Source organism: Podarcis pityusensis (assembly GCF_964106645.2).
Source record: "Podarcis pityusensis genome assembly, chromosome: 6".
NCBI classification, from domain to species: Eukaryota; Metazoa; Chordata; class Lepidosauria; order Squamata; family Lacertidae; genus Podarcis; species Podarcis pityusensis.
Window position 1 is genome coordinate 1,726,373 of NC_138030.1, and position 27,772 is coordinate 1,754,144.

At 44.7% G+C, this 27,772-nt stretch overlaps 1 protein-coding gene and 2 long non-coding RNA genes across 5 annotated transcripts in view; 2 read left to right on the top strand and 1 right to left on the bottom strand.

Moving 5' to 3' along the window:
- Positions 1-27,772, top strand: part of LOC308480030 (uncharacterized protein) — a 164,451-nt gene that overhangs the window by 76,501 nt on the left and 60,178 nt on the right. The gene's annotated exons all lie outside the window — the stretch shown is intronic.
- LOC308480252 lies at positions 8,283-19,797 on the bottom strand. Of its 2 annotated transcripts, none has more exons than XR_013987951.1 (5): positions 16,955-17,081; positions 16,128-16,191; positions 14,809-14,936; positions 8,602-13,387; positions 8,283-8,371 (listed from the first exon to the last, which is right to left on the bottom strand). It is a non-coding gene; the product is annotated as an uncharacterized lncRNA (long non-coding RNA). The 2 variants fall into 2 exon arrangements; XR_013987952.1 differs by lacking the exon at positions 8,283-8,371 and adding an exon at positions 18,556-19,797 and having other exon boundaries at positions 13,276-13,387; positions 16,955-17,087.
- On the top strand, positions 9,204-17,227 carry LOC308480255. The gene is made up of 2 exons (XR_013987956.1): positions 9,204-9,342; positions 16,897-17,227. It is a non-coding gene; the product is annotated as an uncharacterized lncRNA (long non-coding RNA).

Below are 27,772 nucleotides of genomic sequence, written 5' to 3' on the forward strand. Positions count from 1 at the left end.
GAACTTAAAAATGGAAAGAGCAGCCTTTACCAAAGGTGTCATGGGGTTTGAAGACACTCGAACTCTGATCCAGAAGGCTCTGCTTATGTTCCTATGAAAGGGCATCTGGACTCGAGAACCCCAACATGCTGGCGCTACAGCATGGCACCCCGGCACCTCCTGGGCTCTGCCTGCTCCTTATTCTTATTGGGGCTCAAAGGGGGCAACTCCACAACACCTGGCCTTTCCACAAAGACCATTACACTGGCTCAGGTGAGAACAGCAACAGAAATAGATTCCTTTACGGACAGATACATTTTCCTCTCTGGGGCTACTAGCTTGACCCCAGGAGGGAAGTAAAGCTTCCTGGTTTAGAGAAGGGCCCTAGCTCAGCATCTGCCTTGCCTGCAGAAGGCTGCAGGTTCAATCCCCTCTGAAATATCCTGGTAGGGCTGGAAGAGACTCCTGCCTGACACGCCGGAGAGCCAAACCCAATCAGCATAGGCAATATTTAGCTAGATCTGACTCAGTCTAAGGCATCTTCCTCCGTTCTTCTGTCCACTCAGTCATGGGCGCGTTTGGCTGCCCTCCCTTGCAGGGACATTGTTCATTGTAAATATCAGACACCCGCCCCCCCGCCCTTGTTTTACGCACAAAAACAGCCGATACATGGAAAACAGATGTGGCCAACGGTGACCCTGTCAGGTCTCGGCTCAGAACCAGGAAAGTAAACGCTTCTTGCTTGCCAGGATGTGCCTTGGGGAAATGGGTGTTAAGGGGAGATTTGCAGAGGGATTTATTTTGGCAGGAGTCCTTTTTTTCCTGGAGGCCAAAACAGAGGCGTTGTCTGCAAGGGACCCCAAGTCCTCCTTTCAAGTCTCTCATAACTTCCGTAGGATGTCACACAACAGTGAGCGAGGAGGAGGAGGAAGAGGAGGAGAGTCTTGCTGCAAATCCCTCTTTGTTCTGCTGCTGTTGACTTTGGACAGAGCTCAGCGTCACTTCCGTCTTCTGCTGAGCCCACCACCTGCTTGGGTTGCCGTTCCAAGAGACTGGCACTAGACTGGCTTCCCAGGCTCAGCTCAAGATCTGCACGTGCGGTCAGGATGATGCCCTGAGGCACTCCCAGTTCTTGGGGTCCTGTACAGTGGTACCTCTGGTTGCGAACGGGATCCGGTCCGGAGGCCCGTTCGCAACATGAAAAGAGCGCTACCCGCAGCGGAGCGTCTGCGCACGCACGGGTTGCGATTCGCTGCTTCTGTGCATGCACGTGACGTCATTCTGCACATGTGGAGAAACCCAGAAGTAACCCTTTCCGGTACTTCCGGGTCGCCGCAGGACGTAACCTGAAAGAACATGAAGCGGACGTAACATGAGGTATGACTGTATTTAGTGGTGGTTACAATCTAATAGAATTGGCTGCTCATTTGGTCAGACAAGTTTCTTTGTAAGAAAATGAGTTTACCTGGCCACTCCAGTAGCCTCATCAGCATCCCCAAAGAGGGAGCCAGGTTGCCAGAGCTACAGCTAAGGCGTGAAGCCCTTCAGGCTAATGGGTGGGATTTTCCTCCACCCCCCTCACCCAGCTGCTAGGTAGGAGATGAAGAGCCAAAGTTTGAGGGGGGGGGTGAGCTGTAAGCAGGCTGGAAGCTGGAGACACAGAGACCTGCTTGTTCTGTGCTGAATCCAAAGCTGTGATGAATGGAGATGTACGATCAGTTGGGGTGTTAATGTTGTGAGCCCCCCCCCCAGATTGTTTATAAGTGCAAATAAGCCCATATAATCCTAAAGACACCATAGTCTACGCTGACCTTCCTTCCAAGGAAACCGAACCTGCGTGCCTGGAACCCCCAGTCTCTCACCGCTTGCAGATTGTGATGGTGTCGTGTAGCAATGAAATATGAACCAGCATTCACCAGAAAGTTGAATACCAAGAATTGTTGGCTAAACAGAGCCATTTTTTTTAAAAAAAAAAATCAAACTAGATGTGTTAATTAGCTTATGGATGAATGTCAGGATATTTTTGTATCAAGAAAAAAGCCTGAATTCTTGGTGTTCTTTTTTCTTGATATATTTAATAACAGGAACTCCAACTTATTTAACGTTAGTATCCGGATATATTTTGTGTCATCTAAGACTATTTCCTGCAAATGTTTCCCTACGCCACTACGGCAATGATCATTAATCTGATACTTAAAAATGGTGAAACGCGCGTAAACATAATTTAAGCCCTAATGATCACTGACTGTGCTTTTTTGCACCTCATTGCTATTCAACTCCCACCTTACACTTCTCTTTTATATACCTGCCAATGAAGATTTCACTTCATGCATCTGACTAAGTGGGATTGAGTTCCTGAAACCTCATGCTATAATAAATGTGTTAGCCTTTAAGCTGGGATAAGTATCTTTTGACTGTTTCGGCACGCACGAGATGCACTTCCAAATACACACCCAGAGGCAGCTGCTCCCAATCTGCAACGCATTGCTTTCCATACATGTCTGCAATGGACTCCCATCCAAGAAGCGGCAAACCTTGTCATGTCCTAGAATGGTACAGTTGGAAGGGACCCCCAAAGCTCATCTAGTCCAATGCAGGAATCACAGCTAAAGCATCCCTGACAGATGGCCATCCAACCTCTGCAGTGAAGTCTGCCCCACTGCTGAACAGTTTCTGCCCTCAAAAAGCTCTTCCTAATGTTCAGCCGGAATCTCCATTCTTGGCATTTGAATTTATTGGTTTGAAACCTTGCTGGAGGAGCAGAAAACTCTTGCTCCAATTTCTCTTCCTATCTTGGAAGATGGATCTCAGGTGACACCTCAGTCTGCTCTTCTCCAGGCTGAACATACCTAACTTCCTCAACAATAGCTGCATTCCGCTCACACCAGACTCACGAGGCTTGCTCTGTACACCCACACATCTCTTCATCCTGCCTGGCCGCAAGAAAAAAGCACAATCACATTATTCACCGGAGGGTGTAACCTGGCGAGAGCGGATGTGGTCTTGGGAAAGTCCCAAGGGCTGATCCTGAGGCCACGTGGCTCCAAATCCCCGGGGAATGCTGCTTTGCAATCTCACCAGAAAGCCCTCGAGGCGCCTTCCAGATCCAAAAAAAAAAGCATGCTTCTTCGGCGATGACTCGTAGCCGAGTAAGATTGTCTTCCATAAACACGGTTTTAACGAGTCCATAAGTGACTGTGGAGGCCAACTCTGGATCCACACATCCTTCCACGTAGGGACATTGGTTTCCGGGTGGGAGTTGATCATGGTGTGGATTTACCAAGTGTGCCTTCTTCTTAGCACGTTTCTCCCTTGCATCCTGAGTTCGAGTGTCTTCAAAGCCCAGGACACCTTTGGTAAAGGCTGTTCTCCAACTGGAGCACTCGCAGGCCAGTGTTTCCCAATTGCCAGTGTTTATACTACATTTTTTTAGATTTGCCTTGAGACAGTCTTTCAACCTCTTTTGTTGACCACCAGCATTACGCTTTCCATTTTGAAGTTCAGAATAGAGTAGTTGCTTTGGAAGATGATCATCAGGCATCCACACAACATGACCAGTCCAACAAAGTTGATGTTGAAGAATCATTGCTTCAACATTGGTGATCTTTGCTTCTTCCAGTACACTGGCATTAGTTCGCCTGTCTTCCTAAGTGATGTGTAAAAATTTTCAGATGCACCACACACATCGTAACATAAATTATCAAAATGATCCAAACCCCCAAATTTATGACACGAGCATAAATTTGACGGGAAATGTGTTTCCAAAGACTTCACCATGGCGATTTTGATCTCCATAGCAACATAACAAACATGACAAGGATTAACACGGATTATCAAGTGAATGTAAACCTGAGTGCGAATTGCTGTAATGACGTTCTTAATGGGTCTCCCAGGAGGGGAGACGGGAGCCATTGAGCACTGCTCTGGTTTCAGACTTTAGGTTTGGGGTTATGAACTAAAGCAACATGCATGTAAAACGATGTGCGGAAATAGGGAAATGAAACTTGACTGATGCCAAGATCTTCAGTATCACAAGCCTGTCTCTTCTCTCCTTTTCCTCTGGAGAAGTGAGGTCTTAGCTGTGTTGATAAGAGTATTTATTGCCTTGTATAGTGCTGTTTTCCTGCATATCACATCCAGAACTTTCTGGGCAAGAGTTTTGTGGGGTAAATTCCCCTTGGGGTTCAAGTACAGAGGCTCACACCATATTCCCAACTGGTCAGACATCATTCAGTGATGCTTCCCCAGTCCAAAGAGTCTGCAAGAGCATTTCCATCAGGGCACACACTATATGGCAAAAGATACATCATCACAGCTGCTCATTCTCTAGCCAAATACCTTGACTGACACCCCAGCACTCAACCATCTCTCATCCAACCAGAGTTCTTAAAAACGCTTAAGAAAGCAGTATTTCTCTTATATAATGCTTTTTTGTATTGTCACTAATTTATAATTTTGTGTATGTGCACACTGGTTGGAGAAGTGCAAATTTCAAAGCACAGCTGCGTTCTGCTTTGCAAATTGGTTCAAGCAATGCAAACTAGACACGGAGATGGATTTTTCCGCCACCCCTAGCCATGCGTCTGGTCGGGCTGCTGTGCAATCGGGCAGCGAGGAAAGCGGTGGGTTAACAACATAAGTGGGTGCGTGAGTATGCCTGGCTTGAAGTACTTCAAGGCCAGCCAGGATGCCTGGGTTGCTTTTGACCCCCGAGAAGCAACACTCGGCAACGGCAGCGATGCCTCTGGCACTCAACCAAGCCAGCCGGGGCACCGCAAGCCACTTGTCACTGAGCAGGAGCCTTGGGGATGTAAGCGGCTTGGATGCGTGTCCAGGCTGCATGCGAGGGGGCTGGCAGAAAACCCAAATTTCTGACGGCAGATGGAGAGGAGAGAGGCAGAAATCAGAGCACAACGGACACACGCCTGCTTTGTCCCAGTGTCTCCTGTAGATTAAATAGATCAAACTGATTTCATTTCAGCTGTTTGGTTGCTGTTGCCAACGCAGCTCAGGATAAAGAAAGAACAAAACATTGGCAACTGGAAAGAGCTGTTTGCTTTGCATTTGAACTCCTCTAGTCTTAAAAATGTGACACTTGGCTGAGACAGAGATGTGTAGCTCTGAAAAGAGGGGGGAAGGAGGAAAAACTCTTAACAGAAGCATTTCTGTTGGTGTAACAGCAGGGATCCATGAATCAGTCTTGGCTATCCACCTTTTCTCCCCTTCCCAATCTTCAGTTCAGTTCTTGCACATCTCTGTATTTTTACAATTTTTCATCAGCATATTAGTGCGCATTGCTGCCATAATACAAATACATTTTGCAAACACTAGCCCCTATTATAATTCAGTTTGCATGCTATTTTAATATACATATTCCCTTAATATACTCATTTTGTACTATGTTCTTTGGCCTGAAAACTGCAAATATGGAGACAATGTACCACTCCCTGTTTATGTTTTCTTTGTAACGCAAAAAAACCTTATTAAAAACTAATTTTAAAAAAGAAAGAAAACCACACTGCAGCGTTCAGAAGTGCAGATTTGGAAAGACAGCCGTGTTTGCATATTGTTTTGGGAACAGGCGGATTAGGTGATTTTACATTAAAATGAATTTCACACCAAATTTGGAAGCCAGGAGTCATTTTGAATTGAGATGGCAGACTGAAATGTGACTTTGGCATGACTTCACCCGATTTTTGGTGTGATGGGCCCAAATTCACAAACTACACTAATATATACATGTGCCCGCTAGTAAACAATAATAAACGCAAACATTTCAGTAAGCATACAGTAAGATTAAACAGGCCCCAGGTAATTCATAATAATGTATAACAATAAAGATACAAAACAATTCCAAGAGCACAAAAACCCCTCCAGATTAAGTCTTGACCACCATCAAAAGCTCCTACCCCACTCCATCAGTCTCTAGCCAGGACGGCTGTGCTCTGTAGCACTAAGATACACTTACAGCAAGAACACATGAATTTGCACATTATCTGCCTTTGTGATGTACTTTTTTCTTAGGTGGGAGAGACCCCATTTCCTGGCAGGGAGAGCAGCATGGCTCAGCGTCAACAGTGGTGACCCATGGCAAAAGAAATTGTAGGAGCAAGGAAGAATGGTGGATGTGCAACCCCTCAGGCTCATCCTTGCCTCTGACACCTCTTAAAATGGAGATAGGATGGACAGGACCTGAAGTAACAACAAAAAGATTAGAACCAGGGTGTGTCCTGCTTACGAGGATATTCTTCTGTATCAGAGGCGACTAGACTGCAAGTGAGGCCTTTTCCTGCTGTGTCCCTACTCAGAGGTACAGTGCCCCTGAATACAGAGGTTCCATTTAGCCAGTAGTGTGTGTTGCTGCCAGCTCCCCGTGACACTGATCAGCAGCCTTGCCTCCTGCTCCTTCATTCTTCACAGTAGTCCTGACTCAAAAGTCAAATGGAATCCGTTCTGGAAGTCTGTTCGACTTCCCAAACATTCGGAAACCAAGGCATGGCTTCCAATTCACTGCAGGAAGCTTCTGCAGCCAATCAGAAGCCGTGCCGGACATTCGGGTTCCAAAGAATTTTGTAAACCGGAATACTCACTTCTGGGTTTGCAGTGTTCTGGAGCCAAAATGTTTGACTCCCAAGGTGTTCGGCTTCCAAGGGACAACTGTATATGCTAGCTGTCATCACCTCATCTTCTGCCAATGAATTCTGCAGGCTAATTGTGTATTGCATCTGTTGAGCACCTACTGCCAAGTTCGCTTCACAGGGTGACCCCACGTTGTAACATAATAGAAGGTAGAAGAGTTTTGTTCTTGCTTTTATTATGCCTTTTGTGTTTGTATCTCATATTTTTATCATGTGAATCGCCCCTGAGATCTTCAGGTGAAGGGTGGTATACAGATTTAGTAAGTAAATAAACAAACAGAGAATATATTCTCTCAAATTAAAAAGCTCAAAAAGGTTTAGCCTTGTAGGAGCCCTGCTAAGAGTGGAAATACTCACAGGGAAAGGCTTGTATCACACCCCCCCTTGATGATTGGGGGCAGCCTTTTATGGGTTTTTCAGATCCATGGATGTCCTTTTTTGAGACGGGGCAACAGGAACTCAAGAGCAGCCTGCTGCGTTGGGAGCACAAGGTACACAACCAGCACTTATGAACAGGAGGTGGTTCGTTTGTTAACGGGCCTCCTTCCTAATTTGGATCTCTGGTCTCATGTCTCCCTCTTCTGGATCTGCTCAACATGCCATCACTTTCTTCCCAAGCCAGTAAATAAATCCTGCTGGTGAAGAAAAGAGAGCCTATGTTTTCTCAACACCTGGAAGAGTTTATTAGAACCGTTTTTCTTTTATTTTATCTAAAGAAAGGAGAAAAGCAGAGCGTTTCTCTTGGAAGAGGAGACCCTGCTGGCTGAACCAGACCGAGACGGCTCTGCCCTGACCCCCACTGAGGCCAGATACACCCAGGAAGCCCAAGAGAAGGTTGGGAAGGCCAAGCGCCAGATTTCATGTGGGGGGCAGAGGAGGAGGGCAGAAAGAGACAAGGGGGGAGGGACAGGGAATTGCTGGACTTTACGGGGGGGGGGGCAAAATCAATGGAAAACGCAAGGAGCCATGTTTTGTTTTTGTTTTTAATTTTTAAATTTTTATTAAGTACAAATTAGAAAACATTTACAACAAAAGAAAATACAAAAGGAAGAAAATACATATAACCAAGGAAAAAAATTAGAGAATACTTTGTCTCTTTTCATATTTACAGTTATTTATACCTCTATAAAATGCTATTCACAATAAAGGAGTGAAATGAAAGATATCAGAAAAAAGAACATAGAAAAAATACAGAAGTAAAAGAAAAAGATCATAGGTGAAAAATTTTAAAAGGAGCCATGTTATGGATTAGTTACACCACCAGTTACATGAAATGTCTAAATTAGCTATGTGGAGAAATCCATCCACAGGACCCCCTTCCTTCCTTGGTATGCGCTTGGAAACCTGCAGCCAACAGCCCTCTCGTGAGAACCCAGGAAGAGCCTGCAGGATCAGGCCCATGGCCCTTCCAGTCCAGCATCTTGATTGCTGACTATGGATCAATGGTATAATGCAAGTTGGCAAACAGTTATTGGAAAAACAGAGGCAAAAAGTGAAAGTGGCAAGAGGCCAAAAGGAACAACCATTTTTATGCAGCTTGGTGTGATTTTATTGATTACATGAATAACAAGGCATATGGCAGAACAGAATAGTTTACAGCAGTTTGGTGGGCATGAAGTATATAACCTCATTTCCCTCTCCCTATACGTTAACGTTGTTATTGATACAAAATACATTTTAGTCATGCTCAACAATTTGAGCAGACACAATGTACATCATTTCATATCTGTAATGATTAAGATATACAGTGGTACCTCGGGTTAAGTACTTAATTCGTTCCGGAAGTCTGTTCTTAATCTGAAACTGTACTTAACCTGAAGCACCACTTTAGCTAATGGGGCCTCCTGCTGCTGCCGCGCCGCCAGAGCACAATTTCTGTTCTCATCCTGAAGCAAAGTTCTTAACCTGAAGCACTATTTCTGGGTTAGCGGAGTCTGTAACCTGAAGCGTATGTAACCCGAGGTATCACTGTATATACTTTAACACAACTTTGTTAATATATTCAGAAACATTTATTGGAGCACATTCCGTTGCTTTAATTCTCATTTTGCGTAACTGTTGCATGTCATATGTCTAAATGTGAGCCACAAAAACACACTTGAGCCCTCTCCTCAGCAATGGGTATTCGGAAGCACTGCTGCTTCTGGCTGTGCAGGCAGAACACAGCTGTCCTGGCTAGCAGCTGATAAGGGAAAAGATCCTGGGGCACAGATTTACTCTGCTGCCCAGCTCATGGGGCGCCAGTTCCCGCGAGTCCCTCCGGTCAGCAAAAGGAGTCTCCAGCCAAGTTAAAGAAACAAAACAGCAGTCAGTAAACCTGATCTGTATTTGTTGCAGCAAGGTTCAAACACAGAAAGTAGGAACCCCGAGTATGGGGTTGCACGAACCTTTTTTTTTTTTTGTTAAATCGTTTTTATTAATTTTCCAATAAAAAACATCCAATTAACATATCAAATAATAATCCACGAACTTTTAGGACCTCCCCCCATTTCCCATAATACATCTTTCAACAGCATCACCAATACGTCACAAAGCAGGAGTGTTTGGCATGTAGAACAATGAGCCCATCACCCACCCGTTCATCATCCTTGTTCCTGACCCTTTTTAAGTACCTGCTTCCCAAGAATAAAAGCATTTACACATCCCACTAGCTGCAAGGCTTTCCTCTGCTTCTCCTTTGAAAGTATCAGGATTCAATCTACCATCCCGATGGACTTCTGTATGGGTAAGTACTGCCCTTGACTGCCTCCTGCCTGTGGCTAAGTGACCTTGTGGAGGGGCAAGGAGTATGTGGCCTTATCCTTAAGGGATTATGGAGTCAGGGGGGCCACTGGATTCCCCTCTTCCAGAGGAGTCATTAGCCGCTGGAACCAAGGAAATCTGTCAAACCATAGAATTTTGGCGATTATCTGAAGTTTCTACAGTTTTCTATATTAGATAGGCAGAGGAAATAGTACAATATTTGCTTATTGCTCCAATTTTAAAGACTGCTTTTGAGCTGCTTTGCTGTTGTCTATGTATGGTGCTTGGGTAAATGGTCATTTTCTGGCCTTAGTTAGAGGCTATGGTGACGACATGGGATTTTGGGGGAGTCATTTAACTGCCCCCCATCCCTGGTTTCAGCATAGCCATCCACAGCCCTCTCCTCTCCCATGAATCTGTCCAGTCCTCTTTTAAAGCTGTGAAACTTGGTGGCCACCGCTGCCTACTGTGGAAGGGAGTTCCACAGTTTACCTATGTGGTGCATGAAGGCCTTTCCTTTTATCCACCCTGAAACTTCTAACAACCTTATCAGAAGAGATGAAAATTCCCTTTATATCCATTTTCACAATAACATGAACCTGCCTTTGCCTGCCTTGGACAAGGGCCTTGCAAATCGAAACAAACAAGACTGGGAACGTACTACATATGTGCATGTTGTTGTTATTATATACTTGAAATAATTTAATTTTTAAAAATGATATAAAAGGAGAGTGAATTTTGGGTAGCTGGGTGACACCTGAGGGACTGGTGGCCACATCTTTCTGCTTGCTTCTGCTGTTTGAAGCGTGGCAGTAATGAGTTATCCAATGTAACCTCAAGTATGGGTAAATTATTAAATTAGTTGTTATATAAAAAGAATGAGAATGGGGATGGTTAATGGAGTGAGGATGCCCAGATTAGGAAGAGTAGCAGAGTCTCTTCTCCCCAGAAGTGATGGGATCATCCTGTGCATGATTTAGGCTTCCTTTTTATGTGAAACTGCCATGCAGATTTGCCAGAGCAGAGCATCTTTGGGAACAGCAGGGGGGTCCCATGACCCAAATGACTTTCCCTAAACGGCTGCAGAGCCCCTTTCAAAGCCTTCACATTAGTGACCAATTACAGCGGGGGGGGGGGGGGAGAGTATTTGGTCCTCTGCTAAATTTGCCCATTTGCCCTCTGACGAAGTAATGACCAGAACATAGTTGTAATGGTAGGTTTAGTGTAGCTGTGAGATACAGAATAACAGGAAAACCCCAAGAAAGCTAGAAGAAAAAAGTCAGAGATTGATGTGCATTGTAAGTATTTGATCCCTTTGCAAAAGATTACTTGGTGACAAAAGCCTTGTTGGCAATTACAGAGGTCAGACGTTTCTTGTAGGTGGCCACCAGGTTTGCACACATCTCAGGAGATATTTTGTCCCACTCCTCTTTGCGGATCCTCTCCAAGTCAGTAAGATTTCGAGGCTGATGTGTAGCTACTCAAACCTTCAGCTCCCTCCACTGATTTTCGATGGGATTAAGGTCTGGAGACTGGCTAGGTCATTCCAGGACCTTAATGTGCTTCTTCTTGAGCCACTCCTTTGTTGCCTTGGCCGTGTGTTTTGGCTCATTGTCATGCTGGAATACCCATTTTCAATGCCCTGGCTGAGGGAAGGAGGCGCTCACCCAAGAATTGACGATACACGATCCCATCCACTGTTCCTTCGATGCGGTGAAGGTGTCCTGTCCCCTTAGCAGAAAAAAACGCCCAAAGCATAATATGTCCCCCTCCATGTTTGATGGTGGGGATGGTGTTCTTGGGGTCTTGGGCAGCATTCCTCCTCCTCCAAGCACAGCGAGTTAAGTTGATGCCAAAGAGCTCGATTTTGGTCTCATCTGACCACAACACTTTCACCCAGTTCTCCTCTGGGTCATTCAGATGTGCACTGGCAAACTGCAGATGGGCCTGTACATGTGCTGTCTTGAGCAAGGGGACCTTGCGGGCTCTGCAAGATCTCAGTCCTTCAAGGCATAGTGTGTTATCAACTGTTTTCATGGTGATTATGGTCCCAGCTGGGGACACGGGTGGCGCTGTGGGTTAAACCACAGAGCCTAGGACTTGCTGATCAGAAGGTTGGTGGTTCGAATCCCCCCGACGGGGTGAGCTCCTGTTGCTCGGTCCTTGCTCCTGCCAACCTAGCAGTTCGAAAGCATGTCAAAGTGCAAGTAGATAAATAGATACCGCTCCGGCGGAAAGGTAAACAGTGTTTCCGTGCGCCGCTCTGGTTCGCCAGAAGCGGCTTAGTGATGCTGGCAAACATGACCCGGAAGCTGTACGCCGGCTCCCTCGGCCAGTAAAGCAAGATGAGCGCTGCAACCCCAGAGTCTGTCACGACTGGACCTAATGGTCAGGGGTCCCTTTACCTTTTATAGTCCCAGCTGCCCTGAGATCATTGACAAGTTCCCCCCGTGTAGTTCGGGGCTGCTTCATTCTCCTGATCATTGCAACTCCACGAGATGAGATCTTGCATGGAGCCCCAGACCGAGGGAGGTTGACAGTTATTTTGTGTTTCTTCCATTTGTGATTTATTGCACCAACTGTTGTCACCTTCTCACTAAGCTGCTTGGCAATGGTCTTGTAGCCCAGTCCAGCCTTGGGCAGGTCTACAATCTTGTCCCTAACATCCTTGGACAGCTCTTTGTTCTTGGTCATGGTGGCTACTTTGGAATCTGCTGGATTGATTGCTTCTGTCGACAGGTGTCTTTTGTACAGGTACTGTAACGAGCTGGGATTACAGGTAAGAACTCTCCCTTACAGCAGGTGCTTCTAATCACAGCTCATTGCATACAGTGAAGATACCAGGTAGCCTGACATCAGTCTCTGACTTTTGGCTTCTGGGTTTCTTCCTGTTGTTATTCTGTCTCTCACAGCTACAATAAATATACCTTTAAAATTATGGACTGGTCATTTCTTCGTCAGAGGGCCAACGGGTAAATTTAGCAAGGGATCAAATACTCCCCCCGTCCACTGTACCTGTGACTGGTAAAGGGATTTGTTCCTTGCTGGGATAATATGGACAAACATCCTTCCAGAAGGCAGAACCTTGGGGCAAGTGGGTTGCACAGCCAGGGAGGGCAACTGCTGGCAGAACCAGAGCCAATTTAAGGTGGGTGTGGGTTGCGATGGACTCCCAAGATGGACCTCAAAGTTCTTCTTGTTCCTCTTCATTTACCTGCCCTTCATTGCAAGGTCTGCAACATTAAAGCACAGCGTTAACAGTGGTTCCCAAAGTGGGGGCCTTGGTGGGATTAAGTTTATCGGCTTTCTTAAACAAGAGTTTTCACTTGATTTTGAATAGATGTGTAATTAATTTTTACTGTTTTTATTTAACTTTATTGAGTTACTATCGTCCTTACTCGGTTGTGCAAACCACTATTGTGAACAATGCATTTTATAGGGTAACTTAGTGGATCCAGGGGGTGGGGTTTTGGAACCAAGAAGGCGGGGGCCCAAAAGTTTGGGAACTACTGTTTTTGAACAACTTTATATAACTAGGGAATCTTCCAAAAAGCAGGAGCAAAACCTGCACACGCATGGGGGCAGCTTCTTAGGGTTATTATTGGATTTATAGTATCTTCCGTGCTCCCCCCCAATTATACTACTTACTATTATTTATTTATTACTAGTTATATCCCACCTTCCCCCAAGGAGCTCAAGGTGGCATATATTGTTCTCCCCTATGCTCACAACCACCCTGTGAGGTAGGTTCACCTGAGCACTGGAGAATGGCCCAAAGGTCACACCCAGTAATCTTCATGGCCAAGTGGGAGAATCTGAAAACTGCTCTCTCCCAGGTGCTAGGCCGGTGCTGTGACCACTACACTGCACTGTCTCTACTTCACCACGACTTCCACAAATAGAGCAATACGAGAGAAAAGCCCAAAGCAAATGTACATTGCCTCATTACACAGATTTCTCAACAGTGTTGGGTTTTCCACTGGCGCTGAAGTTCACACTTTTCCCTTGCTTCTACTTCCAGCTTTGATCTGCAAACAGAGAGAGAGAGACCCAGTCAATAAGATGCAGGATTAGGTCTCCTGGTTTACTGTGCTCTCTGCTCTCTCTGGCAACATTCCCAATACACTTCTCTCTGTCCTGTCCATGGGATTTGTATCATGTTCTCATGCAGTGCAACATGTACCGGCTGCCCCATCTTTGGTTGGCATCTTCTGTATAGAATGGGGAGCACCTGGCTTGCCAGCAGTACATGTGGAAAGGATCTAGGGGTCTTGGTGGACCATAAGCTGAACATGAGCCAACAGTGTGATGCAGCAGCAAAAAGAGCTAAGGCTATTCTAGGCTGCATCAACAGAAGTCTGGTGTCCAGATCAAGGGAAGTTCTACAGTCCCATTCACGACATGAAATTTATTACAGTCAGAGACCAGCTTGTGAAACACAAATCGAACTACAATCCCAACAGCAAAATGAACATTTAAAACAATATACAACAATGGATTTTAAGTTTAAAAGTGCGATAGGCGTATAAACACATAAAAACCTGCCCTTCTTGCATTTTTGGATACAAGAAAAAAGAGATAGGCTGCTGGAGCAGCTATGTATCTCTCGATTTCTACCATTTTGTAGTCGGGGAACCTTGAGCAGTCCTGTTGTCTCTTGGTGTCTATAATTCTTTGCCTAACCATAGCTTTTGCTTGGCCCAAGCCCAGACTTAGAAGGGCTTGAGGGGCAAAACCCAGTTTCTGAAGAGTGTTCAGGACTGCCAGCCTGCAAAAGGTAAAGGTAAAGGGACCCCTGACCGTTAGGTCCAGTCGTGGCCGACTCTGGGGTTGCGGCGCTCATCTCGCTTTACTGGCCGAGGGAGCCGGCGTACAGCTTCCGGGTCATGTGGCCAGCATGACTAAGCCGCTTCTGGCGAACCAGAGCAGCGCACGGAAACGCCGTTTACCTTCCCGCCGGAGCGGTACCTATTTATCTACTTGCACTTTGATGTGCTTTCGAACTGCTAGGTGGGCAGGAGCAGGGACCGAGCAACGGGAGCTCACCCTGTTGCGGGGATTCAAACCGCCGACCTTCTGATCGGCAAGTCCTAGGCTCTGTGGTTTAACCCACAGCACCACCCGCGTCCCGCCAGCCTGTAGTCCCACTCTATTCTGCCTTGGTCATACTAACCTTGGAATGCTGCCCTGTGGGCTCTTGTGGGAACAAGGTCTTCACTTGTGGGCAGAAGGGGAGCAAGGAGCAAGCCAGTATATTCTTCTCCAGGGAGGGAGTTCCAAAATTGTCTGGGAGCCCCAGGTTGCTACTGAGAAGGACCTCTCCCACATCCCCAGCAACAATGCTTGTGAAGATGACCAAGAGAAGGCTCTCCCCTGAAGATCTCAGAGCCCAAACAGGTTTGTATGTGGGAATATGTTATTCCAGAGAAAATAATATGGGATCACTGACCTTTTCCCGCACCAGGATAGGATGTCTTCGATTTTGTGCTGGCAAACGCTTTAACACTGGGGAATCTGCTTGGTCGGTGTCCTGGCCCTTTCTGCTGGGTGAAGAACTCCTCCAGTTTCTGCCAAACTCTTTAATGCACACATACACAGGAAAGACAAGGGTTAAAGGCACTGCTGGGCACTGTGTGGCCAAACAGGAGCTGAGAGATTGGTTGGGCAAGCTACATGCCCCCTGCCCCATACTTTCAAAGTATGTGTCCAGGGCAGCTGTTTACCAGCTCCATCTGGTACGCAGGCTGAGACCCTACCTGCCCCAGACTCTCTTGCCAGAGTGGTGCATGCTCTGGTTATCTCCCGCTTGGACTACTGCAATGCGCTCTACGTGGGGCTACCTTTGAAGGTGACCCAGAAACTACAACTAATCCAGAATGCGGCAACTAGACTGGTAACTGGGAGCGGCCGCCGAGACCATATAACACCGGTCTTGAAAGACCTACATTGGCTCCCAGTACGTTTCTGAGCACAATTCAGTGTTGGTGCTGACCTTTAAAAAGCCCTAAATGGCCTCGGTCCAGTGTATCTGAAGGAGCATCTCCACTTCCATCGATCTGCCTGGACACTGAGGTCCAGCACCGAGGGCCTTCTGGTGGTTCCCTCACTGCAAGAAGCCAAGTTACAGGGAACCAGGAAGAGGGCCTTCTCAGTAGTGGCCCCCGCCCTGTGGAACGCCCTCCCACCAGATGTCAAAGAGAACAACAACTACGAGACTTTTACAAGACATCTGATGACAGCCCTGTTTAGGGAAGCTTTTAATGTTTAATAGACTATTGTATTTTAATATTCTGTTGGAAGCCTCCCAGAGTGGCTGGGGAAACTCAGCCCGATGGGCGGGGTATAAATAATAAATTATTATTATTACTATTATGTGGCAGCTGCAACAGTTTGAAGAGGTCAGATGTGTGTTTGTGGGGAGTGAGGTTGCTCCTTCTGACCCCATCCCTGACCTCCACACATGCAGCAGAAAGTGTGCTGGGCACCTGCTAGTGTAGGGAATACATAGAAAGCCACCCCCCCGCAAGAGCCCCTTCGCATCTCATGTGGGTGGAAGTCAGGGGTAGGACCAGGGAGCGCTCTGTACTTCACCTGCCTCAAAGCCTTTTGGTGAACCTGTTTTAAAGCTGAAAACTGGGTTACCATCTCCTGATGGCCATAGACAAAGTCTCCCATTATGCGGGTACAATTCAAAAGCCAGAGCAGCCAGGCAGGCCCCGATTCTGCATACAAGGTTGTCATAGAAACCTAGAGTTAGAAGGGTCCTACCTTTCCCCCCACGGCATCTCTGATGAATGGCTCAGCGATAGCTAGGAGGCTGCTGTACAGGGATCTTTTGAGAGAAGGAAAGCATCCTGGGCTCCCATCAGATGTCAAGGAAATAAACAACTATCTGACTTTCAGAAGACATCTGAAGGCAGCTCTGTTGAGGGAAGTTCTTAATGTTTGATGTTGTATTGTGTTTTAATTTGTTGGAAGCTGTCCAGAGTGGCTGGGGAAACCCAGTCAGATCGGCGGCATATAAACAATAAAGCATTATTACTATTACTATCACTATTATTATTTAGGCAACATGCAAAAACATTCCTCTTTACTCAGGCCTTATAACTATTAAATAATCTATGGCCTGTGAAAGTGTGAGGGAGAAGACTATTATTATGTTATTTTATTATTAGACTGTCATTATGCTTTTATTATGTTTTTATCATTGATGTTCTGATGTAATGTGTTGTACACTGTCCTGGGATCTTTTGATAAAGGGTGGTATATAAATTGAACATCAAGCAAACAAACAGCAGCAGCAACGTGAAGAACAGAACAGGGAGCCTGCCCTGATAATGGTGAGCTTAGATGTTTAGAAAGTTGGTGTAATATTTAATTTGTCCCAGCCTATTGTTTACCCTTTGGAACATTTCAAATACTTGCTGTAATAATTTTCAGTGACAATATCACTCTGAGCTTTTTTTCCCTGCAATCAGGCAGCTTATGTATATTTGTTATGAAAATATTTCTTATGCTGGGTCTTTATTTGTGGTAGGAGGTCTTGCAAGAAGGACCCAAAGCTAATAGCATCCTTGCAAGGCAAAACAATGTACCGTGATCCCAAGATGAGAAGTGTAGATCTTGCAACTGAAGATACTGATCATCTTCCCCTGAAGAACATCCTCATCTGATGTGGTGGAGAGACAGGTGTCCTCTACCTTTGCATTGATGGAGACATCCTTGTTCCTGATGGGAAGCAGAACACAGCACAGGATTTGCAACATGACCAAGATATCAGGGTTAGATCTGAAAAAGCAGGGACTCCACTCTTGCTTATGAGAGGATTTGCTTAATACATTAAATGAAACACAAACTTAATACTGTGATCAGTTTCCCTTGACCTGGTTTTATTATTCTGTTCTTGATTTCAATTACAGTGGTACCTTGGGTTACGAACTTAATTCGTTCTGGAGGTCCGTTCTTAACCTGAGGCGCACTTTCTCTAATGGGCCTCCTGCTGTTCTCAACCCAAGGTACTATTTCTGGGTTAGCGGAGTCTGTAACCTGAAGCGTATGTAACCTGAAGCACCACTGTATCCAGTCTCAGGCTTCACTTCTATGTTAAGCTGAACAAACTATAGCAAAATAAGGACAAATATTAATATCTCATTCATTGAGAGACAAGACTCACAGGTCTGTGGTGTTGCAATTTTTCAGCACCCCTGTCTGCACACAAATTTAGCGGTTGTTGTTTTTTTTGTTTGTTTTTTTAGGAGAATGCAGAGACTATCTTGCACAGGATTGGTAAGTGTTTGCCAGAAACCAATCTGACTACAGTATTGCCTAGTAATTTAAATTAAGTTTTTGTTAACACTCTGTAGGCCTGATGCTGGTACTTCATACTGGCATCTTGAAGATGGGAATATTTCAACCCTGACCTTGGGGAGGACTGACAGGGAAATCCTACACCACCATTAGGTAACAATACTACACCCAAATAGCTCCAATGCTACATATCAGCCCAGCTTGTGACATAAAGAGCAACCCCTTCATTTTACAGAGTCTTGCTGTCATCCAATCGTGCTTGCTAAATATATATATTGAGAGCTGCTTACGCATTAGTTACTCCCAAGTATTGCTTACAGACGTAGACTTTGCACAGGCAAGTATATTTGGAACACATTTATGCAAAACATAATAGGTTGAAAATAAACATGCATGCATTTGGATAATACCTATGCATTAAATAGTAATATATGGAATTGTCATTGTTCACTCTTTCTTTTACATTGTTCAATTAAACTGTTCTTTTTTAAGAAATAAAAAAAAAATGCACAGACTGGAAGACCCAGGAAAGATGCAAAGAATTATAGAATGGTAGAGTGGGAAGGGGTCCTGAGGCTCATCTAGTCCAACCCCTACAAGGCAGGAATCACAGGTCGGAAAGAATCCTCAAATTGTGGAATTGGAAGGGCTCCCAAAAGGTCATCTAGCCCAACCCACTGTGTGGGGATCTGGCTGACTGTGCTGGACTCAGAGGGGCCCCTTTGGCCTGACCCACACAGCCCACAATACAAAAAATGGAAATTTGAAAGAGCTTTAGAAGTTAAAAAGGAAACTGTAATTTTTCTTACAGTCTCCATGCTGTCACTCAAGCTGTTTACAGAATTACAATCACATCGACAGTCTTTAAGGCCTCGTAATGGCCACTTACCCAGTCCTGTCGTGGGTGGCAGTTGCAGCCCATCACAACGGGGCCGGATCCCTGGGGGCAACGCTGCAGAGGCGGCCGGCAGTTGGGTGAGAATTCTCCATGGCGACCGAGCAGAATGTTGGGTGTCCCCAGCAGCCTTGGTTTAAATTCTGGCCATTCTGGCCAGGCCAGGCGGACGGGGCTTGGGAGCAGACCTGAGTGGAGCGGTCTTCCCTCTGGTCCACCCCATGGCCGTAAAAGGCCAGCTGCCCCGATCCTTGGGACTACAAGGCAGCTGAAGAGTTGGCGTTGCAGAAAGAGGAGTTGGAGCTGTGCGGCAGTTGGAGGCAGAGAGCGCAGGTGACCCATTTTGTCAATCATTTTTGCCTTCAGGTAACACAAGGGGGGGGGTCACCCCCTGGAATTAGGCGGGGAATGTGCGGGTGGGGGAGAGAGAGACTCATCTGGAGAGTGGTTCCTGGAAAAGGGCTTCAGAAAAGACTATAGCAATCACCGTTTTCTTGCCCTAGAAACCACGTGGCTGCCTTTTTGGGACTGGCAGTTGTCCCTCCGACTGCCATTTTGCACTTCTTCAGGTGTGTTTGTGGGGGGGTGTCACTGTTACAGTGGCGCACCCCCTTCCTCTCCTCTCCACAATTGTGAGCAGGTGGTCCTTCACCTTATCTGCACTTATCCCCTGCCTGCCCTTAAAAACCAAAGTCTTTGAAGCCATGCACGTTAGCAAAGCCCGCCAGTGTGCCTTAAGCAATTGTAAGTTCCTTTCCTTCTGGCAACGTGTCAGGGAGGGGGCGGGGCGTTATTTTCAATTTTACAAAGGACCTAGTGCACAGAAATTTGTTTAAGGGGAAGCATTTTACATGAAACGGCTCTCAATTCGTTTCATGTCTGGCAATATGTCCACAGGGGATGCTAAGCTGAACTGCTCGTGTGACCTAAGGCACAATAAATTTGTTAGAATAACTTTTGCCTGAACTTAAACTCCAAGGACTGCACTTGGAATAAATCTGCAGGACAAGCTGTGATTTTGATGCAAAACTGACGAAAAGCTTCACTTTATAGATACACACATAATAAAATATATAAGTAATTTTCAAAAAAATTGCTTTACAGTCAAGACAGACACACACAGACTCTGCCTCATCCCTCTGTCCTGCCAGATTATGCCTCCAAAAAAGGTCGCTAATCAGCAGCACCAAATAGAACCAAAAAGTGCTTTCTTTAAAAAATCAAATTGAAAATACAATTAAAACTAGAATATTCATTGCAGTATCTCATTAAGTGGGGGGAGGGGGAATATTTAATGTTTAATGAAGCAGTCAAGTGGCCTTGAGAAGGCTGAGCTAAATGGCTGTTTGGACTAGCAGACATGGAAACTAACATCTTACAGTGCAGCTGAGAAGTTGCTACCCAGCATCCTCAATGGAGCTCAGAACACAGCGTGTTCTAGGCCTTTATCACACGTCTGTGGCCCATTGCCAGTTCCTTGGTTTCTGTCCGGGAATTTTTGCGTTCAGTAAAGAACACCAACCAATGTCTTTTGGACACAGTCACACATTCTTCCTTGATAAAACTGTTGGGATATTCTGTTCCACCTTAAGGAACAGGCATGATTGTTGTGTGTCACATGTCTGTTTACACTTCCCAAAAGATGTTAAAGCAAAGATTATGGGATAATGCACCCAGTGACTTGCAATCTCAATCACACGCAGTCTGTAGTCCGCTGGCAGTAGGAGTACAATATGGACATGTCTTGTAAGTTAACATCTTACATTAAAAACCTGACAGTACCAAACTATCGGAGGCTTTTCACCAAAGCCAGACTAAACGTCTTTCCTTCTGCAGTGGATGGCAGGTTGAGAGGAGTTCCCTATCAGGACAGACTTTACTCGTGTGCTCAAGACATCGATTCCATAAAACATATTTTGTTACACTGTGCAAAATATGAGCAAGCCAGGACTGAACTGATACTACCCTTGCTGGTACCTTTCCCGGGAAAATCAGAGGCTCACTATGTCAGGTTCCTATTGGAAGACTGGACAAATGCTAGAACACTAGCAGTGGCAAAGTTTTTGTCGGTGGTTGCAAGAACCAATGATCCCTATATTCTGAACAAAATGCTTGTTTAACCTGGAGGTAGACTGTCTGACTTGTGCATTGCTTTGTAACAATTTGTTGGGTCTTTGGACCATAATAAAGATTGTTGTTGTTGTTTACACTCCAGCACAGCTTGCTGGGAACTTCTGTTTGTGCATAGCTTTTGCTTTATGCTGTCTTGCTTTGGACACGAAGGAGATCAGACATGTTTCCTTTTGTCCTGATGTACGCCCAATAAACTGCTTGTAAATATGCCCACACAGCCTCTCCTGCCACTTCTGTTGTGCATTTACTCTGCTGAGTAGCGTGCCCTGGCTTCTGAAGCTCACAGATTCATGCCGTCTAAGGACTGGCGTTCATCCGGCACACTGGCCGGTGGCTGGAGTCAGCTGGGGGCCTGCCAATGACCCCCATTTCCTTGGTTGCATGCCAACAAAAACTAGTTTCTCATTTCACTTGCCAACATACCGTGCCTTGCGAATTCTCCATTTTCTTTGGGTCTAACATTCATACTATGCATTCGTGACCCAACTAAGATCATTTCTAATAACCTCCAAGATTAAAACTGAAGCCACAAGACAATTAACACCATACAAAAAAACAGAAGTAGAAGAAAATATAGCAACAAAAGGATGAATATCATCCCTGTATAAATCAACTATAGAGGCACATTTCCCTCCCCAGAATAATTTGAGGGAATGGTGGGGATCAAATAGAGATTTAGAAATTAAGAGGCATGGAATGGACCGTGGATCAAAGCCCAGTATAAATCCACTGTGGCAATGACAAGAGAAAGAGGCCTCAAAATCGCACATGGCTGGTCTTTAACACCTAGACATCTAGCTTATATAAAACCCAACAGCTCTCCTATGTGTTGGAGAGCGTGTCCCACTATTGGGACATATGCTAGTGGCCAAAATTGTGGAAACCTTTTGGGGAAAGTGTATTTCCGAGGTTTGATGGCTCATAACACCACTTCTTTTTGGAGTAATACCATAAAATTATGTATCAGTGGAAAGATGATTTAATGATGGAGTAAATATAGAGGAAATTTGGAACCAACGATACCTTTGTGGACATCTCCAGCAGAAGCCAATAGCAGTTAAAAGGAAAAACATGAAGGGAGAGTGGCCCACCTACCAGATATTACTAGAATCAGACAAAGATAAGCCAACTTTAAAAAAATACGATGAAATTAGATCCCACCTGTCTGATTGGATACAATATTTCCAACTAAATCAAAAATTGTGTACAGACAAGAAGGTCTTGCCAAAGAAACTTCCATCATTGAAAGAGAATTAATATATAATAAGACAAAGTATATATATGAAGAATGTATGAGTTTCTTTTAGAGTGGGAAGTGAAAGAGGAGCAGGTAAAAACATCAATGATAAGGTGGGCGAAGACTTCGGATATACTATCTATATGGAGCAGTGGGAAAGACTGTGGCAGCAAGATCTCAAATTTACAGCATGTTACAACTTGAGGGAAAATACCATGAAGATGCTTTACAGATGGCATCACACCCCGTCAAAACTCGCTAAAATGTACAAAGGTAGTTCACCAACATGTTGGCGATGCAAAAAGGAGATGGGGTCTTACTATTACATGTGGTGGACCTGCAAAATTATAAGTGAATTTTGGAATAACATATGACAAATTTAAGAAATTATTTAAAATTTAACGTCAAAAAAGGCCAGAGATTTTCCTATTAGAAATATTGCCAATAGAAATTAAGCAAAACACAAGACCACTGTTTATGTACGCAATCACGGCTGCAGTAATACTTGTAGCCATAAGTTGGAAATGTGAAACAACACCAACAATAACAGACTGGCAAACACTCATGATAGAGTATTTCCAATTAGCAAAGCTGACCAGAAAAGTCAGGGGAGCCCTAAATCAAGAAGTATACGGAGAATGGAAATTATTTAAGGAATATATAATACTATATTGCAAAAATGATATCATCCTAGCAGAATTGAATGATACTTGTGTACAATAAATAAATGGAATAAACATCTTAGAGGAATATATGGAAAAAGTTATAAAATAAACTGTGCGATAAAATCAAGACAATAGAAAAAGTATAATGAGAACGATTGGAAAGTTTTCATAGAAGACTGTATTGGATAAGACATGTTAAGAGATGAAGAGCATTTTAAAAGTTTTTTTGGGGGGGTAGTCTTTTTTGTGAATTTTCTGGGAACGTCGGGGAAAGGACCTTCGTACTTTTTTACTTTCGATTTCAAAAGATCTGCAGAACAGTCAGACAGCGCCTCTAAAACCTTTGTTATACCGTTTGTTTTTTTTTTTTTATGGGGAGGAGGGATGGATTAAGCAACAGGGTATAAGAAGACAAAAGCTGTTCTTTTTCGTTATCTTTGTTATTTTTTAAGTGAACTTATGGGACTTGGATGATGGTTTTTCTTTCTTGGAGATTGCATCCCCCCTTCCTTCTTGCTTTAATTTTTGTGACGCAGAATAAGCAGCGCCATTTTGATTCTCCGATTGGGGGAGTCTCTTCCCTTTTCTCTGAGGAATATTAGGAGTGGACTGGATTACGGGACCATATTTGATATTTGGATTTATTTGTGGTTTTTTCTTTTTTCGTGGATTATAAGGTTTTTTGTTTTTTTTGCTGGACTCTTGCTTTTGTTTTTTCTTGTTTCCTGGGAGGCTTGGTTTTTTTTGGGGGGGGGGGCTTTGGGGGTTCCTCTTTATAGTTTTTTGAGTTTAATTGAGATATTGGGAATAGCCAAACAAGTGGCAAGATTATTGGAACAATTTGTTACTTTAGCTCCCTGATTTTCGGAGCACATATTGGATTGGCCATGCAAGTGGCAAGAAGTTAAGACAGCAGCTTTCTGTTCATGCTCAGGAGACACATGGGAGGAGAAAGGGGGAGGGAACTGGAAGGGGATATATACTCTGTGCAATGGCTGTGAACTTCGTGCTTGTTTGTGACTTATCACACTTGATAAGAATAAAACGCTCTTTCTCTGGATTTAACCCCTTGGTGTCGTTTGGCTCCTTTTCGTCCCTGCTCGGGTGCAACATTTTCCTACCCATGGTTTAAAGGGCCTAGAAAGGCTACATTTTTCGAACGATAAAAAAAAACACAAAATAAAATTGAATATTTAAAACAAAAGAATTTGGATATTATTTGTTTACAAGAGACGCACATGGCAAGACGACACAGGAAAATTTTAATTAATAAAAATTAGGAAATGAATTCATTTCATCTGATAAAAGCAAAAAGAGAGGGGTGGTTTTGCATATAAAGAATAAATTGGAGGCTAAACAGATATTCAAGGATGAAGAAGGTAGAATTATAGTGGTACAAGTCAATGGGCAAGGCGAAAAATTGATAATTGTCGGAGTGTATGCACAAAATGGTAATAAAATGGACTTTTTTAAAGAGCTGGAGGAAAGATTATTTGAATATTTGGATCAAAAGATTATAATAATGGGTGATATGAATGGAGTAGTCTCAACAGAAATGGATAGATTAAGAGCAACGGGGAAGATAAAAAAAGGAAAATTACCAAAAACTTTTTTTTCTATGGTTGAGAACTGTAATTTGATTGACATTTGGAGACTGAGACACCCATTAGAAAAACAATTTACTTTTCATTCAGAAGCAAATCAATCTATATCTAGAATTGATCAGATATGGATTTCTAATGAACTAACATCAAGAATTCTAAAGATCAAAATACAACCAAAGGTACTTTCAGATCACAATGCAATAAAATGCATATTAAAAGGATTTGAAGAAAAATCTTTCCGATGGAGAATAAATGAAAATCTTTTGGACGATCAGAAAATAGTGGAAAGAGCTCAGAAATGTTTGACAGATTATTTTGTAAATAATGTTAATAAAGGAACAAAAATGAGTACTGTTTGGGACGCTAGTAAAGCGGTGATGAGAGATTTCTTTATTCAACAAAATGCAATTAAAAATAAATTTAGAGAAAAGGGGGAAAAGGAAATCTTAAAACAAATAACGTAAAATGAGAAGAAATTAATCAGTAGGTCCAATGACAAGAAAGTAAAGCAAAACATAAAAATGTTACAAACTCAATTTGCGATGATAATAAACAAAGAAGTAGAATGGAATATTAAAAGAATGAAACAGAGGAATTTTGAGTTCGCAAACAAATCAGGGAAATGGTTGGCTTGGCAGATTAAAAAAAGGAAAGAACCGGGTTGTCAGAGACATCTTCTAGTCCACAACCCCCCAAAACACAACAGGATCAAGCTTCTGCAATGGATGCCTCGGCTTTGCATCCTACTACATCACAGGCAGCCTCGGCTAATCAAATCCTAGATGTTCCCAAACAGGAAATAAACGCTCATTTAAGAAGAGTTTGTAATCCTTGTCAGAATACATAGTTTGGAATGGATTAGTTCTTGTCACTATTGACTATAGATTTGTGAGTAGGGACCACTCCCACTATTGAAACTTACATTGGCCTGAGTTCTTGGTGTGCTTTTTTCTAAGGCAGGGGTCAGCAAACTTTGTCAATTTTGGCCCTGCTGGACTACACAAAAGCCTTCAAAGCTCAGCCCAGAATTGAGATGTATCAGTGAGAATCATGTTTCTTTTACCGGGTTGTCAGAGACATCTTCTAGTCCACAACCCCCCCAAAACACAACAGGATCAAGCTTCTGCAATGGATGTGTCAGTTTTGCATCCTACTACATCACAGGCAGCCTCGGCTAATCAAATCCTAGATGTTCCCAAACAGGAAATAAGCGTTCATTTGACAAGAGGACCGATACCTATTGTCAGAATTTCCGCCCTCCCTTCCCCACAGGTGGGCAGGGTTTGCGGCACCGAGCGGGGCTCACCTGGGCAGGTGCCTCCCACCCGCTTGGGCCGGCCTTTGATCCACTCTCTGGCCAGGGAGGACAATGGACGGCTGGCCAGGGGCGGGGCTAAGGCCAAAGAAAAGAGGCTGACCCCTGTGATATTAGCATATGAGAGTGCTGGAGGTGAAATAGGTAAACAGGTTACCCAATCAGGACCCAGGGGGTGGAGTCAGAGGGACTATAAAACCAACTCTGGGAGGAGCAATGGGGGGAGTTTGTTGGGAGTTGGGTGGTTGGTTGGAGTGGGAGTGAATTGGGATAGTTTGTGGGGAGGTTGAGTTAGTGTAGCAAAATAAGCTGAGTCAGGAGCAGTTAGGGGCAAGGAAGACAAGTAAATATCTGAGAGGTGGTGGGGCGTTTGCCTCCTAGGTGGGTCATAAGGAAAGGGTTAAATGAGTGTGAAGTGTCTGGCCAGTGGGAACCCAAGGGGAGGAGTTGGAGTTGGAGTTGTGTGGAAGTCAGTTGAGAGTTGGGAGTTGGAGAAGGAAGAGGGAGGATAAGTCTGTGGGTTGGTCGAGTTGTGTTGTGAGGGAGTGAGAGAAACTGATAGGATGAGTCAGATAGACAGTTCGGATAATCAGTTAGCAGTTATTAGGAAAGGTATAAGCCGGTATAGAAACTAAGATTAAGAAACTGACAAGAAAAATTATCTGAAACCATAAACTTGTTAAGGCTTATAAAATATACTTGCTTATTTGATTTAATATTAACAGCTGTCTGGACTCTGTGTGTATCCAAGAGAAACAGGTTGGTGGCAGCGGGAAAGCAATCACAGTGGTGGCACAGGGTCAATAGACCGTCAAACGTCCAGGGGCCCTGTGTGATCACCACAGGTGGTTTATTGAGAGAGCAGGTAGCGGAAGTTATAGGTCTGGATAGGCACCCCATGATTTTAAATGACCGATACCGTTTATGAAACCGCACGCTTCTTAAACTGCAATAAATAAAGAGAAGTTTATGTTCCAATTTAGCACTGTCCTGACTCAGTATTGTACCAGGTAGGGCCTGGGTGGGGGCAGTGAGAAATCAAGTGGTGGCACAAGGATCAGTAGACACTGAAACGTCCGGGGACCCTGTGTGATCGCCACAACCCCTTTATCCAAGCCTCTTTTGGTTTTCTTCCTTCCAGGATCAGGATCATCAGGAGCGTGTCCAGGCGGCCAGATTAAGGTAAGTTCTGGCCTGACTGGAAGAGGCATCGCCCCTCTGCCATGACAATAAATCATCTTAAAATACATCTAAACTCCCGTCATCTCCATACTTCATTTGGGATTAACTAACTTGTTGCTTAAACCTATCAAATTCTTTCATAATAAAGTATTATTTCTCCTGTGTCCACATTCCTTACTTATTACAGCTCTGTTTCAAAAAGTGAGAAATGCCCGACTGACTTCAGGGGCATCCACTCTGAAGGAGAGAGAGACATTTCTTTCCTTCTGTTCTTTCCCATGGTTTCATTCATTGAGCCAAAACCAGCCTTCCAAACTAGGCGGCGGAGGGGATTCATAGTCAAAAGAACCCATAGATTGCATCAAATTAAACAAAGATTCCCAAAGATGGAGGGGAACCAGCCCCTAAAGTCTGATACTCTGTATACCTAAGGGATGCGTTTAAGGGCCGTAAGCAGGTTTGAAACCCGAATTGCAATATCTAATTGTAATAGTCGCAGAATGGGACTGGGAAAGCCACTTCCGGCCTGCCCAGGAGGTGGGGTTGCGGGCTTCACGCCCACCCCACGTGAGCGGGGGCTGGTTTCAGCCCCCGCGAGAACAGGGGAATCCTGGCCGGGTCTGCCCCCCCCCAGCCAGCCAATCGGCTGGCTGGGGGGGCGTGGCCTGGGCTATTTAGGGCCAGCGCAGAGAGGGCTCGCCCTCTCTCCGCCGGCTAGCCCTCACGTTTTACAGTTTGTATCCTGGCAGGTTAGTTCGTGGTATTTTCTGGCTTACCTTGTTCTTTTAGGTTTAATTTTTCAGGGTCGCCGTTGCATTGAGAGCCTCCTCCAGAGTGCCTTCTTAGGGGCTTCTTACACCACGTGCAAGCACCCGCAACAGTGTTACAGTGAGCTCCTTTGCCCGGCACGTCGCTACATCCCGCAGGAACCGCATCAGCTCTCCGATTCACTTCTGGTGGATTATACTCTCCGCTTCGGTCACCTCGTGGCTGAGGGGCCCCAGCAGACGCCGGCCAGCCGGTTACTCCCTGAGCAGCCTCCCTCCTGCATCTTTCCCCCACCACTCCGGCCACG